Below are 13,269 nucleotides of genomic sequence, written 5' to 3'. Positions count from 1 at the left end.
ATTTAACTTATTTTCGTAAGAATTCTCTTTTAACTTATTGCTCATTCTGCATCAACGCATAACTTATTCCTGGAGAGTTAACAAAAATTGCACTTACAAAGTTTGACTCCTTCAAACAAATCCTTTCAATAATTATTATAATTTTTTGTATAAACTATACTAATGCATAAAGTACATGCATTGATGAATTTGAGTAATGATTTCACTGATTCAGATTCCTATCTCCGCACAACATAAAAAAACTCTCGACACACACACACAAGAGAAAAAGTACCTAAAAAGCAAAAGATTTAATCTAGTAACTAATAGTTGTTGCATATATGTATAGGTTAATAAAAGATCAATTCATATTATTTTTGTTTTGTACTGTGCGCGAGTAAAAGTTGACACAAAAGAATTTCCTCAAGTAATTCATAAATTTCACATTTATAACAAATCTTCATTAAACTCATCATATGCACTACATTTCTCCTTATCTCGTTCTGAAGAATCATACTTAAATACATATACAATATTTTTTTAATAAAGAATTATCCATATAAAATATACAAAAGAAAATTGGATGTACCTATGCAACATACAATGATCTTCCTTTTTTTCACCGCCAGCCTTGTCATGTTTCCTATGTCCAATTATCTTTCTTTGAAAAATAATTCCTGCAACCATGAACTTTCAAGGTGATTGTCATGATCCGGAATTCTCACCTTCGTGATTGTGATCACGCGTAATATTTCACTTACTAGGCAAGCAACATTAGAATAGTCTTAAGCCATTTTTAAACAATTCAAGTTAATTGATGTCAATTAAACTGAAATAACTGGTATAAAGTGCGAAGAGTCATAACAACCGAAATATCTAAATACAACCTCGGATTTGTGTCCCAAGTGCACGAGCTACTAGGATAATACAAATAATGGTTTGAATGAAAATAAAGTTATCTGAAAAGACCAGGATAAGATAGAAGGGGACTTCAGGGCTGCGAACGCCGAGCAGTTGTACTTCAAGTTTCCGTTCAATAGTCAATCCGAGCAATCTACTGACCGTCGCTGGGACCGACACCAGAATCTGCACAAAATGTACAGAGAGTAGTATGAGTACAATCGATCCCATGTACTTTGTAAGTGCCGAGCCTAACCTCGACGAAGTAGTGACGAGGCTGAGGCGGGTCACTTACAATAACTTGTACGCAGTATAATAATAATTATAGGAAAGGAAAATACGAAAAATAAGGCAGTTAACTCATGAAAACAACTCAATCCTTGAAAACCAGTAAAAACCAGAAATACCAATCCTCAGAGCCTCGTATGAAAACACTGAAAGCTAATACAATGTAATAAGAAATACAAAACACAAACCGTTGTGACACGCAACTCGATCCCACTGTACAAATACGATCCTCCTTTATTCCACCATATATATTTCAATAATAATCAGTAAAATATGTTGCGGCGCGCAACCTGATCTCACCATATAATTAGAATCAATATCATAATCCTCCCTTATTCCACCATATCAATCCTCTATTATTCCACCATATCAATCCTCCCTTATTTCACCTATTGCGGTGTGCAACCCGATTCATAACAAAATCAATAAAGGTAATAATTTTTACAACTCAATTCACAAGAATCTCTACGAATAAATAATATAAAAACAAATCCATAAAGAAAATCTCGTACAAAACCAAGAAGTGCCACCATTTACAATAAGCAACAAGACAAGCCGAATATATGACAGTTAAAGGGTACAATTAAGGCAATTATGGCAAGTAGAAATTAAATCATGAAAACATGGAAAAACTAACATTTCAATACGAGAATAATAAATGACAAGTGGCAAATTAAGGCATAGGAAGCAATTTAAGCAGGTAATAGTTAAGGCATGGAATAAATAATTAATGAAATACGGAAAAGCATGGAAACAAGTATTTTAACGGTGTGTATACACTCGTCACCTCGCATATACGCCGCTACACATAAATTTCACATAGCACATAGCTCAAGGGCTCATAATTCTCTCAAATCAAGGCTAGACCCAACACTCGCGAGCAAATCAAAGCTCAACCGGGGCCTTTCATCTAAAATCCGCCTCCAAACCAATCGAATCTAATCAAAATCCATTCAATAACATCAAATAATATTAGGGAAATCAATTACATAAAGTTAAGATCTTTACACTTTTCCCAAAATGTCAACCACGGGCCCGCTTGGTTAAAATCTGAGATTCAGAATTACTCATTCACCCCCGAGCCCGGTTATATAATTAATTTTAAAATCCGACCTCAATTCAAGGTCTAAATTCTAATTTTATAAAAATTTCTAATTCTACCAAAATCCCTAATTTCTACAATGAAAATCCTAGATATAATGTCAAAAACTTATAAAATTTAATAGGTAATTGAAAAGAAATAGATTACAGTTACTTAGGGTTGAGAGTTTGAAAGAAATGAGCTAAATCCCGTTTTTTCCTTCTTTTGTTCAGGCGCAGATATTGCAATTGCGATCTTGCGAACTCCGCAAATACGAGAAAACCATCACAATTGTAAAGGACCCCATCTCTATTTTCATCGCATTTGCGATGAATTATTTGCAAATGCGAACTTGGACATTTCGAAAAAGCGACCCAGTGATCGCAATTTGAGAAACTCCCACGCAAGGCCATCATCGCAAATGCAAACTCTTTATACCAATATGACTATCGTGAATGCGACCAATGCCTCACAAATGCGAGACCAGAGCACCAACAAAAAATCTGATCTCTCATGAACTCTCCGAAACGCGTCTGAAACTCACCTGAGCCGTCGGGACACCAAATAACCATGCACATAAGTGTAATAACATCCTACAAACTCGCTCGCATGATTAAAATACCAAAATAAAACCTGAAACTATGAATTGGACACCAAAACAAATGCAAATTTCAAAGAAACTAAAGATGTTGACCGAAGTCAACTCAAAGGAGTTTTTAAGGCACAATTTTACATTTTCATACATTTTTATCATAAAAACCTTCCAGAAAAAGATACAGACTGCGCACGTAAATCAAGAAAGGATAAACGGATCCAATCAGGATCTTGGAGCACAGAAATGAAAGGTAAAATCATAAATGACCTATCGGGTCATCATTGTGATTTTGTTTTTGAGTGGTGAAGCTATGAGATTTGTTGGGGCTTCTGGAAATCATATTTTGGAGTTCATTTGGCTTTAACATTTTTTTTTGTCATTCGTATATAGGTGTATAGACTTTAAATTTGATATTCATTGTTTGAGAATAAAAGTGATAAATTCATTAATAATCTCTCCTAAACATTAGCAGTTCATTTATAAAAGGAGAATTAGAGCATTTAGTATCGTTATGTAGATGCAATTCTAAATTAGGAAGGATGTAATAACCAAAATCAGCTTGAATATGCGCTTGACGCATGTACCCTATCTTAATGAGTATATTTTTTTAAATATTATATTAAAAATATTTTAATGTAAGCTCGTAAATTGATGAATATCAACTCTATAAAGCTAACTCAATAAAGAAAGAAACGCTGCTCCATATAATTCATCGATCATCATTCAATATATTTAACTTAAACTTAGTTTCAGTTCTATAATTTTATCATCTCAACATCATAAATTATTATGCCTCCTTTTTAGTTTATGCAAGAACATATAGAATTTGATGATTTAAGAGTCTTTCTGATTTTTTTTTCTGTAAAACTATTTTAAGTTCATCCTTCTTTTTCGCCATTTTTCAAGTTGATTCTAAAAGAAATAAAAATGGTCAATTAACTAATAGAAAATAAAGTCTTATTTCTCGTAAACAAAGTATAAATTATAGTATTTCTTTAATAATAAAAATATTATATGAATTGTATTTGATAGATTAGAAAAGAATAAAATACTATAGCAGAAAATAGAATCCAATATCTAATTTTGAACTATAAATTTTAGTGATACCAAAGTCGTAAGTATTAAAAATTAATTAAATGATAACTTTGTTTCATGTAAAATTTTATTTTTAAAGGTCAAAGTTTCTATCAAAATTTTGCATTGGAGATTCGTGTTTTTATAAATGTACACCGCACATCCTCCGTTCCGAGGCCTTAAAAACCTTTTTAGCATCACCTTGATTTGCATGCGCAGTCCGGGCGCGTAGCCGGAAAGCCTAAATGTGAAAATCTGTAAAAAATGATAAATTTTGACTATAAAATAAATTAATTTAATTTCGGTCAACGTTTTGGATAAACGGATCCGGACCCATGATTTGGAAGTCCCGGAGGGTCCGTAGGAAAATATGGGAGTTGGGCGTATGCCATGAATCGAATTCTGAGGTCCCAAGTCCGAGAAATGAATTTTTAATGGAAAGTATTTTCTGAAAAATATAAAGGTTTTTGAAAGCGAAATGTTATGTGAAACCTGTGGTATCGGGCCCGTATTATGATTCCGGAGCCCGGTACAGGTTCGACGTAATTTATATGTATTGTCGGTAAAGTTTGCTAAGAAACGGAATCTATTTGACGTGATTCGAACCTTAAATGCAAAATTTGATGTTTAAAGAACTTTTGAGAAATTTCATTGATGTTGAGGTTTAATTTGATGTTCATGATGTTATTTTGGTGATTTGAGTATACGAATAAGTCCGTAGGATGTTTTTGAGGTTGTGTGTATGTTTGGTTTGGAGCCCTGAGGGGTAGGGTGAGTTTTGGATAGGCCGCGGGGTGTATTTTAGACTTAGAAAAATTGCAGATTTCTCAGCTGGTGTATCAGGTCTACAGGCTTCGCAAATACGACAAACCATCGCAAATGCGAAAGAAGTGGACTGGCAGCCTGAGTCGCAAATGCGACTTCATCCTCGCATTTGCGAACAGCCTCTCGCAAATGCGATGATGGATGGAAGGATGATGTATCGCAAATGCGACATATGTTTCGCAAATGCGAAAGTCCAAATTTCCTGAAGGGTTCGCAATTGCGAGCCCTGTTTCGCAATTTCCAACTTAGAAGAGGTTGGAGTTCGCAATTCGCATTTCCCATATCTGCAGCCTGCAACTTTTATACTTAGACGAATTTTTAACCTATTTTCATATCCTCTCAAAACATAAACACGCTAGGGCAATTTTTCAAAGGCATCTTCTTCTCCAAATCAATTGTAAGTCATTTTTAACTGGTTTTCTTCAATCCTTAACATCTTCTAACATGATTTCAACTCAAAATCAATGATTTTCATGGGGGAAAATTGAGTGTTTTGGGTAGAATCTAGGTTTTTCAAAAATTGGGGATTTGAACCTCGATTTGAGGTCCGATTTCAAAACAAATTATATATTTGGGTTCGTGGGGGAATGGGTAATCGGGTTTTGGTTCGAACCTCGGATTGTGACCATGTGGGCCCGGGGGCGATTTTTGACTTTTTGGGTAAAACTTTGGAAAACTCATTTTCATGCATTGGAGTTGATTCATTTAGCATTTATTGATGTAATTAAGTAACTTGTGGCTAGATTCGAGCGAATTGGTGGTGAATCAAGGGGTAAAGCTATAATAGAAACGTGAATTGTGTTTGTGGCCTCGAGGTAAGTGTTTGGTCTAACCTTAGCTTGAGGGATTAGGAGTTGTGTCTTATTTGCTACGTGTTAATTGTGGAGTACGACATATAGGCATGGTGACAAGTATCTTTACGTCGGTGTCAAGCATGCCCGTGGGTCTTGTATTATAATTGTTAAGATTCCGTTGTGGTTTATTGCGCCTCACTTGTTATTATCATCATTGTTCCCTTGCCGGGATGTTTGTTTGATATTAATGTTCCCTTGGTGAGATATTGTTGAAATATCATTGTTCCCTTGCCAGGATGTTGTTTAAATATTAATGTTTCCTTGCCGGGAAGTTGTTATATTGTTCTTGTTCCCTTGCCGGGATTCTTTGTGATTGTTGTTGATTTGTAACATGGGAGCGGGTGACACGCCTACCACAAGATATATGAAATGGAAGCAGGTGGCACGCCTACCACACGATAAATGAAATGGGAGCGGGTGACAAGCCTGCCACGAAACATTTGAAATGGGAGCAGGCGGCACGCCTGCCATAAGATATATGAAATGGGAGCGGGTGGCATGCCTGGCACAAGATATTTGAAAGGGAAGCAGGTGGCACGCCTGCCACGAGATATTTGAAATGGGAGCGGGTGGCACGCCTGCCACAAGATATGTGAAATGGGATCGGGTTGGACGCCTGCAACGAGATAAATGAATTGGGATTGGGTTGCACGCCTACAACAAGATATGAAATAAAAGTGAATTCTGCCTTCGTTTTTCCTTACCCTTGTTAGTAGTTGGATTTTGGTTCCTTTATAATTCTCTTGATATTCTGTTGTTACCTGTTATTCCCCGAAGCATGTTTTCCCTCTCTCCCATCTATACTTATTTATTTCTACTTTACTTTCCGCTGTATATTATATAATTGCACATGTTTACTTGGTAGTCTGGTCCTAGCCTCGTCACTACTTCGCCGAGGTTAGGCTAGGCACTTACTAGCATATGGGATCGGTTGTGCTGATACTACACACTGCACTATGTGCAGATCCCGGAGCAGCTCTTGGACCGTAGTTTGGTGGCTACCTTCAGTCCACGCAGAGATCCAAGGTAGACTTGCAGACGTTCGCAGGCCCTGGCATCTCCTTATCTTTTATTTTCCTGTTTCATCTTTCTGCTTTAGAAACAATGTGTCTTTTATTTTCAGACCTTGTATTTAGCAGTCTTAGACCGTCTGTGGTACTGTGACACCATGGTTTGGGTGATTAAGGCTTAAGCAGTTGTAATAGATACATATTTCAGATATTTTATTGTTTTCTTCCGCTTAATTTAGATTTCCGTTGTTTTTACATTATCGCTTTATGTTTGTAAAAATAAATAAATGGATAATGAAGTAATTACTTTATAGGACTGGCTTGCCTAGCCCATAATAGTAGGCACCATCACGACTCCCGAGGTGCCAAGCAGGTTACCTTAGGTGATGATAGAGTTTTGAGGTTGCAGGGTCGAGTTTGTGCGCCTAATGTGGATGGGCTTCGAGAGTTGATTTTAGAGGAGGCCCATAGTTCCCGGTACTCTATTCATCCGAGCGCCGCTAAGATGTATCAGGATTTGCGGCTGCATTATTGGTGGAGGAGAATGAAGAAGGATATCGTTGCAAATGTGGCTCGGTGTTTGAATTGTCAGCAGGTTAAGTACGAGCATTAGAGGCCCGGTGGTTTATTTCAGCAGATTGAACTGGGTGGAAGTGGGAGCGTATCACTATGGACTTCGTTGTTGGACTCACATGGACTCAGAGGAAGTTCGATCAGTGTGGGTTGTTGTTGATAGGCTGACCAAGTCAGCATATTTCATTTTTGTGGCAGTCTTCTATTCTTCTGAGAGGTTAGCTGAGATCTATATCCGAGAGATTATTCGTCTTCATGGTGTGCCCAAGTCTATTATTTCGGACCGAGGTACGCAGTTTACCTCACATTTCTGGAGGGCAGTTCAGCGAGAGTTGGGCACATGGGTTGAGTTGAGCATAGCATTTCATCCTCAGACGGACGGGCAGTCCGAGCGGACTATTCAGATTTTGGAGGATATGCTCTGAGCTTGTGTCATTGACTTTGGAGACTTGTGGGATCAGTTTTTGCCTTTAGCAGAATTTGCCTACAACAACATCTACAATTCAATTATTCAGATCCGTATGAGGATTTGTATGGTAGGCGATGTCGGTCACCAGTTGGATGGTTTGAGCCGAGAGAGGCTCCGTTGTTGGGTACAAATCTGGTTCAGGATGCCTTGGACAAGGTCAGGATCATTCAGGATAGGCTTCATACAGCTCAGTTCAGGCAAAAGAGTTATGCTGACCGCAAGGTTCGTGATTTGGCATTCATGGTCGGTGAGCGGGTATTGCTTCGAGTGTCGCCTATGAAGGGCGTGACGAGATTTGGGAACAAGGGCAAGCTTAGCCCTAGGTTCATTGGCCCGTTTGAGATTATTGATCGAGTGGGAGAGGTGTCTTATAGACTTGCATTGTCGCTGAGCATATCAGCCGTACATCTAGTGTTTCATTTGTCCATGCTTCGTAGATATCACGGCGATCCATCCCACGTGTTAGATTTCAGCACTGTTTAGTTGGACAAGGACTTGTCTTGTGAGGAGGAGTCGGTAGCTATTCCAGACCGGCAGGTTCGTCGGTTTAGATCGAAGAGTTTTCCTTCTGTTCATGTCCAGTAGAGAGGTCAGCTTGCTGAGGCATCAACCTGGGAGTCCGAGTCCGATATGCGGAGCCGTTATCCCCATCTTTTCCCCAACTTAGGTACTTCCTTCCTCTGTCCGTTCGAGGACGAACAGTTGTTTTAGAGGTGGAGAATGTGATGACACAAAAGTTCATCACTTATTTTTAAAATGAATTCTGCATTCTGAGGCCTTAAAAACCTCTTTTAGCATCACCTCGATTTGCGTGCATAGTCCGGACGCATAGCCGGAAAGCCTAAATGTGAAAATCTGTGAAAAATGATAAATTTTGACTATAAAATGAATTAATTTGACTTCGGTCAACGTTTTGGGTAAACGGATCCGGACCTGTGATAAGACGGTGCCTGGCACGAGCATTCGGATCTTAAATGCAAAATTTGATGTTTAAAGAATTTTTGAGAAATTTCATTGATGTTGAGGTTTAATTCGATGTTCATGATGTTATTTTGTTCATTTGAGTACACGAATAAGTCTATAGGATGTTTTTGATGTTGTTTGTATGTTTGGTTTGGAGCCCCGAGGGCTCGGGTGAGTTTTGGATAGGCCGCAGGGTGTATTTTGGACTTAAAAAAATTGCAAATTTCTCAGGTGATTTATCACGTCTGTAGGCTTCGCAAATGCGAAGCCTAGCTTGCAAATACGACAAACCATCGCAAATGCGAAATAAGTGGACTGGCAGCCTGAGTCGCAAATGTGACTTCATCCTCGCAAATGCGATTTTGCATTTGCGAATAGCCTCTCGCAAATGCGATGATGGCTGGAAGGATGATGTATCGCAAATACGACATTTGTTTCGCAAATGTGAAAGTCCAAGTTTCCTGAAGGGTTCGCAAATGCGAGCCCTGTTTCACAATTCCCAACATAGCAGAGGTCGGGGTTCTTAATTCTACAACTTTTATACTTAGACGAATTTTTAACCCATTTTCATATCCTCTCAAAACATAAACAAGGTAGGGCGATTTTTCAAAGGCTTCTTCTACTCCAAATCAATTATAAGTCGTTTTAACTAGTTTTCTTCAATTCTTAACATCTTCTAACAGGATTTCAACTCAAAATCAATGATTTTCATGGCGGAAATTGGGTATTTTGGGTAGAACCTAGGTTTTTCAAAAATTGGGGATTTGGACCTCGATTTGAGGTCCGATTTCGGGATTTGGACCTCGATTTGAGGTCCGATTTCAAAACAAATTATGTATTTGGGTTCGTGGGGGAATGGGTAATCGGGTTTTGGTTCGAACCTCGGGTTTTGACCATGTGGGCTCGGGGGCAATTTTTGACTTTTTGGGAAAAACTTTGAAAAACTCATTTTCATGCATTGAGGTTGATTCATTTAGTGTTTATTGATGTAAATAAGTAACTTGTGGCTAGATTCGAGCGAATTGGTGGTGGAAGCAAGGGGTAAAGCTATAATTGAAACGTGAATTGTGTTCGTGGCCTCGACGTAAGTATTTGGTCTAACCTTAGCTTGAGGGATTAGGAGTTGTGTCTTATTTGCTACGTGTTAATTGTGGAGTACGACGTATAGGCATGGTGACGAGTATCTATACGTCGGTTTCAAGCATGCCTGTGGGTATTGTATTATAATTGTTATGATTCCGCTGTGGTTTATTGTGCCTCACATATTATTATCATCATTGTTCCCTTGTCGGGACGTTTATTTGATATTATTGTTCCCTTGCCGGGATATTGTTGAAATATCATTGTTCCCTTGCTGGGATATTGTTGAGATATCATTGATCCCTTGCCGGGATATTGTTGAAATATTAATGTTCCCTTGCCGGGAAGTTATTATATTGTTCTTGTTCCCTTGCCGGGATTTTTGTGATTGTTGTTGATTTGGAACATAAGAGCGGGTGGCACGCCTGCCACAAGATAAATGAAATGGTAGCGGGTGGCAAGCCTGCCACAAGATAAATGAAAAGGGAGTGGGTGGCACGCCTACCACGAGACATTTGAAATGGGAGCGGGGGGCATGCCTGCCACAAGATATTTGAAATAGGAGCGGGTGACACGCCTGCCACAAGATATATGAAATGGGAGCGTGTGGCACGCCTGCCACAAGATATTTGAAAGGGAAGCCGGTGGCACGCCTGCCACGAGATATTTGAAATGGGAGCGGGTGGTACGCGTGCCACAAGATATGTGAAATGGGATCGGGTTGCACGCTTGCAACGAGATAAATGAATTGGGATCGAGTTGCACGCCTACAACAAGATATGGAATAAAAGTGAATTCCGCCTTCGTTTTTCCTTACCCTTGTTAGTAGTTGGATTTTGTTTCCTTTATAATTCTCTTGATATTCTGTTGTTACCTATTATTCCTCGAAGCATGTTTTCCCCCTTTCCCATCTTTACTTGTTTATTTCTTCTTTACTTTCCAATGTATATTATATAACTGCACATGTTTACTTAGTAGTCTGGTCCTAGCCTCGTCACTACTTCGCCGAGGTTAGGCTAGACACTTAACAGCACAAGGGGTCGGTTGTGCTGATACTACACTCTACACTATGTGCAGATCCCAGAGCAGCTCTTGGACCATTGTTTGGAGGCTACCTTCAGTCCACGCGGAGATCCAAGTTAGACCTGCAGATGTTCGCAGGCCCTGGCATCTCCTCTATCTTTTATTTTCCTGTTTCATCTTTCTGCTTCAGAAACAATGTGTCTTTTATTTTCAGACATTGTATTTAGCAGTGTTAGACCATCTGTAGTACTGTGACACCAGGTTTTGGGTGATTAAGGCTTAAGCAGTTGTAATAGATATAGATTTTAGATATTTTATTATTTTCTTCCGCTTAATTTAAATTTTCAATGTTTCTTCCTTATCGCTTTACGTTTGTAAAAAGAAATAAATAGATAATGAAGTAATTAGTTTAAAGGACTGGCTTGCCTAGCTCATATTAGTAGGCGCCATCACGACTCCGGAGGATGGGAACCTGGATCGTGACACACATGTATTTCATGTGAATTTAAAGAGCATTATTTTTCTCAATATGTTGTGAAAATTATTAGTATTTCATGATCTAATACTGTATTCAAAACTAATAAATTTTGTTTGAACCCACAAATTTAAAAAATTAAATTTAGTTAAATATTTTTGTGACGGATATTCATCACAATGAGGTCTAGTGGTACTATTACAATCTATTTGAATACTTTAGTAAACTTTTTTTATACATATCTCAATAATATGTTTTTTCAAGGAATACTATTTGTAACGTCCCGATCGGTCATTTTGAGCTCTAGCACGTCGTTCGGTGGATTGAGGCCATAAGCAGCTTTACTTCAGATATTATGACTTGCACGCGTGGTCAGAATCGAAATTCGCAAAGTTCGGAGTTGATTTGGAGAGAAAATTCTCATTTCGGAAGTTTTAAGTTGGAAGAATTGACTAAGGTTGGATTCTTGAGTAGACAACCTCAAAATCAGGATTTGAAGGTTCCAACAGGTTCGTATGATAATTCTTGAACTTGGGCGTATATCCGGATCGAGTTTTGGATGACCCGGGAGCATTTTGGGGCCTATTGTGGAAGTTAGCATTTTGGAAGAAATTTTTAAATTTGGGTTGAAGTGCATTTCAATGTTATTGATGTCCGTTCGAGACTCCGAGTCCGAGAATAGCTCTGCATGGTGATTCTTGTATTGGAAGTGCGTCTAGAAATGGATTTGGAGGTCTGTAGGTCATTTCGGGGTCATTTGGCAAAAGTTAGAAATTTGAAGGCTTTTGAGAAGTTTGACTGGGAGTGAACTTTTGATATTGGGGTCGAATTTCTATTTCGGAAGTTGGAGTAGGTCCGTAATGTCGAATGTGACTTGTGTGCAAAATTTAAGGTCAATCAGACGTGATTTGATAGATTTTGGCATAGAATGTAGAAGTTTAAAGTTCTAAAGTTTATTAAGCTTGGAATGGGGTGCGATTCTTGAATTCGACGTTTTTTTATGTGATTTGAGGCCTCGAGCAAGTTTGGGTTATGTATTTAGACTTGTGTGGGTGTTTGGTTTAGAGCCCCGGGGGCTCGAGTGAGTGTCACAGTAGTTTCGAAGTATTTTGTTAAGAAGTTGGATTGCTGGTTCTGATATGATCGCAATTGCGATATTTTGATCTCAAATGCAATCATCACATTTGTGAGATAGCGTTTGCATTTGTGAACCTGGGCTGCTGAGGGAAAGGATCGCATTTGCGAAGCAATGATCGCTTTTGCTAGGCTTGAATGCGAACTCTGTATCGCACTTGTGATGAAGTCCTGGTCTGTCAGGGGTCGCATTTGCGAACCCCTTGTTGCAAATGCGGAATCTGCGACTGGAGCCAAGAGCTTTTTATTCCTAGACGTAGCTCATTTCCCTTATTTCCCACTTAGACTTAGGCGATTTTTGAGAGCTTTTGGAGAGGGGTTCCATCATCATCAAGAGGTAAATGATTTCTATTAGTTGTGAGTTAAATACAATGTTTATATATGGATTTAGACATGAAAATTTATAGAAATTTAAGATTTTTAAGAAAACATAAAAATTGGTATTTTAGCATTTTGACCATGGATTTGGGCATGGAATTGAGAATAAATTATATATTTGAGTTTGTGGGTTTATGAATAATGTTTATCTTCAACATTTTTTGTAATCCGGGCACGTGGTCCAGAGGATGATTTATCAATTTTTCGAACGGAGTAAGGAATTGCCATAAATTGGATTATACTGAGTATTAGAGTATATATTTATGGGTTTGCATTTATTGACTAGTTTTGGAGCTTTGGGAATCGGTTTGAGTTGTTGAAAAGGCTTGGGAGCCGGTTATGAAATTTCTGAGCGAGGTAAGTCTCCATTCTAACCTTGTAAGAGGGAATTAACCCTATAGGTGAACTAAATTAACATCTGCTTCTATTTGTGTAACGGCCCAAAATCCCTCCGAAGGAGTCGTGATGACACCTAGTCTCTAAAATAGGTAAGCCTAACATTAACTGAAATATCATTAACATTTACTAACTTCAAATTAAATAACTATAAATAAATCACAATTCCCAA

This window comes from Nicotiana tabacum, chromosome 3 (assembly GCF_000715075.1).
Source record: "Nicotiana tabacum cultivar K326 chromosome 3, ASM71507v2, whole genome shotgun sequence".
Taxonomy (NCBI): Eukaryota; Viridiplantae; Streptophyta; class Magnoliopsida; order Solanales; family Solanaceae; genus Nicotiana; species Nicotiana tabacum.
Note: the sequence above shows the minus strand (reverse complement) of the source record.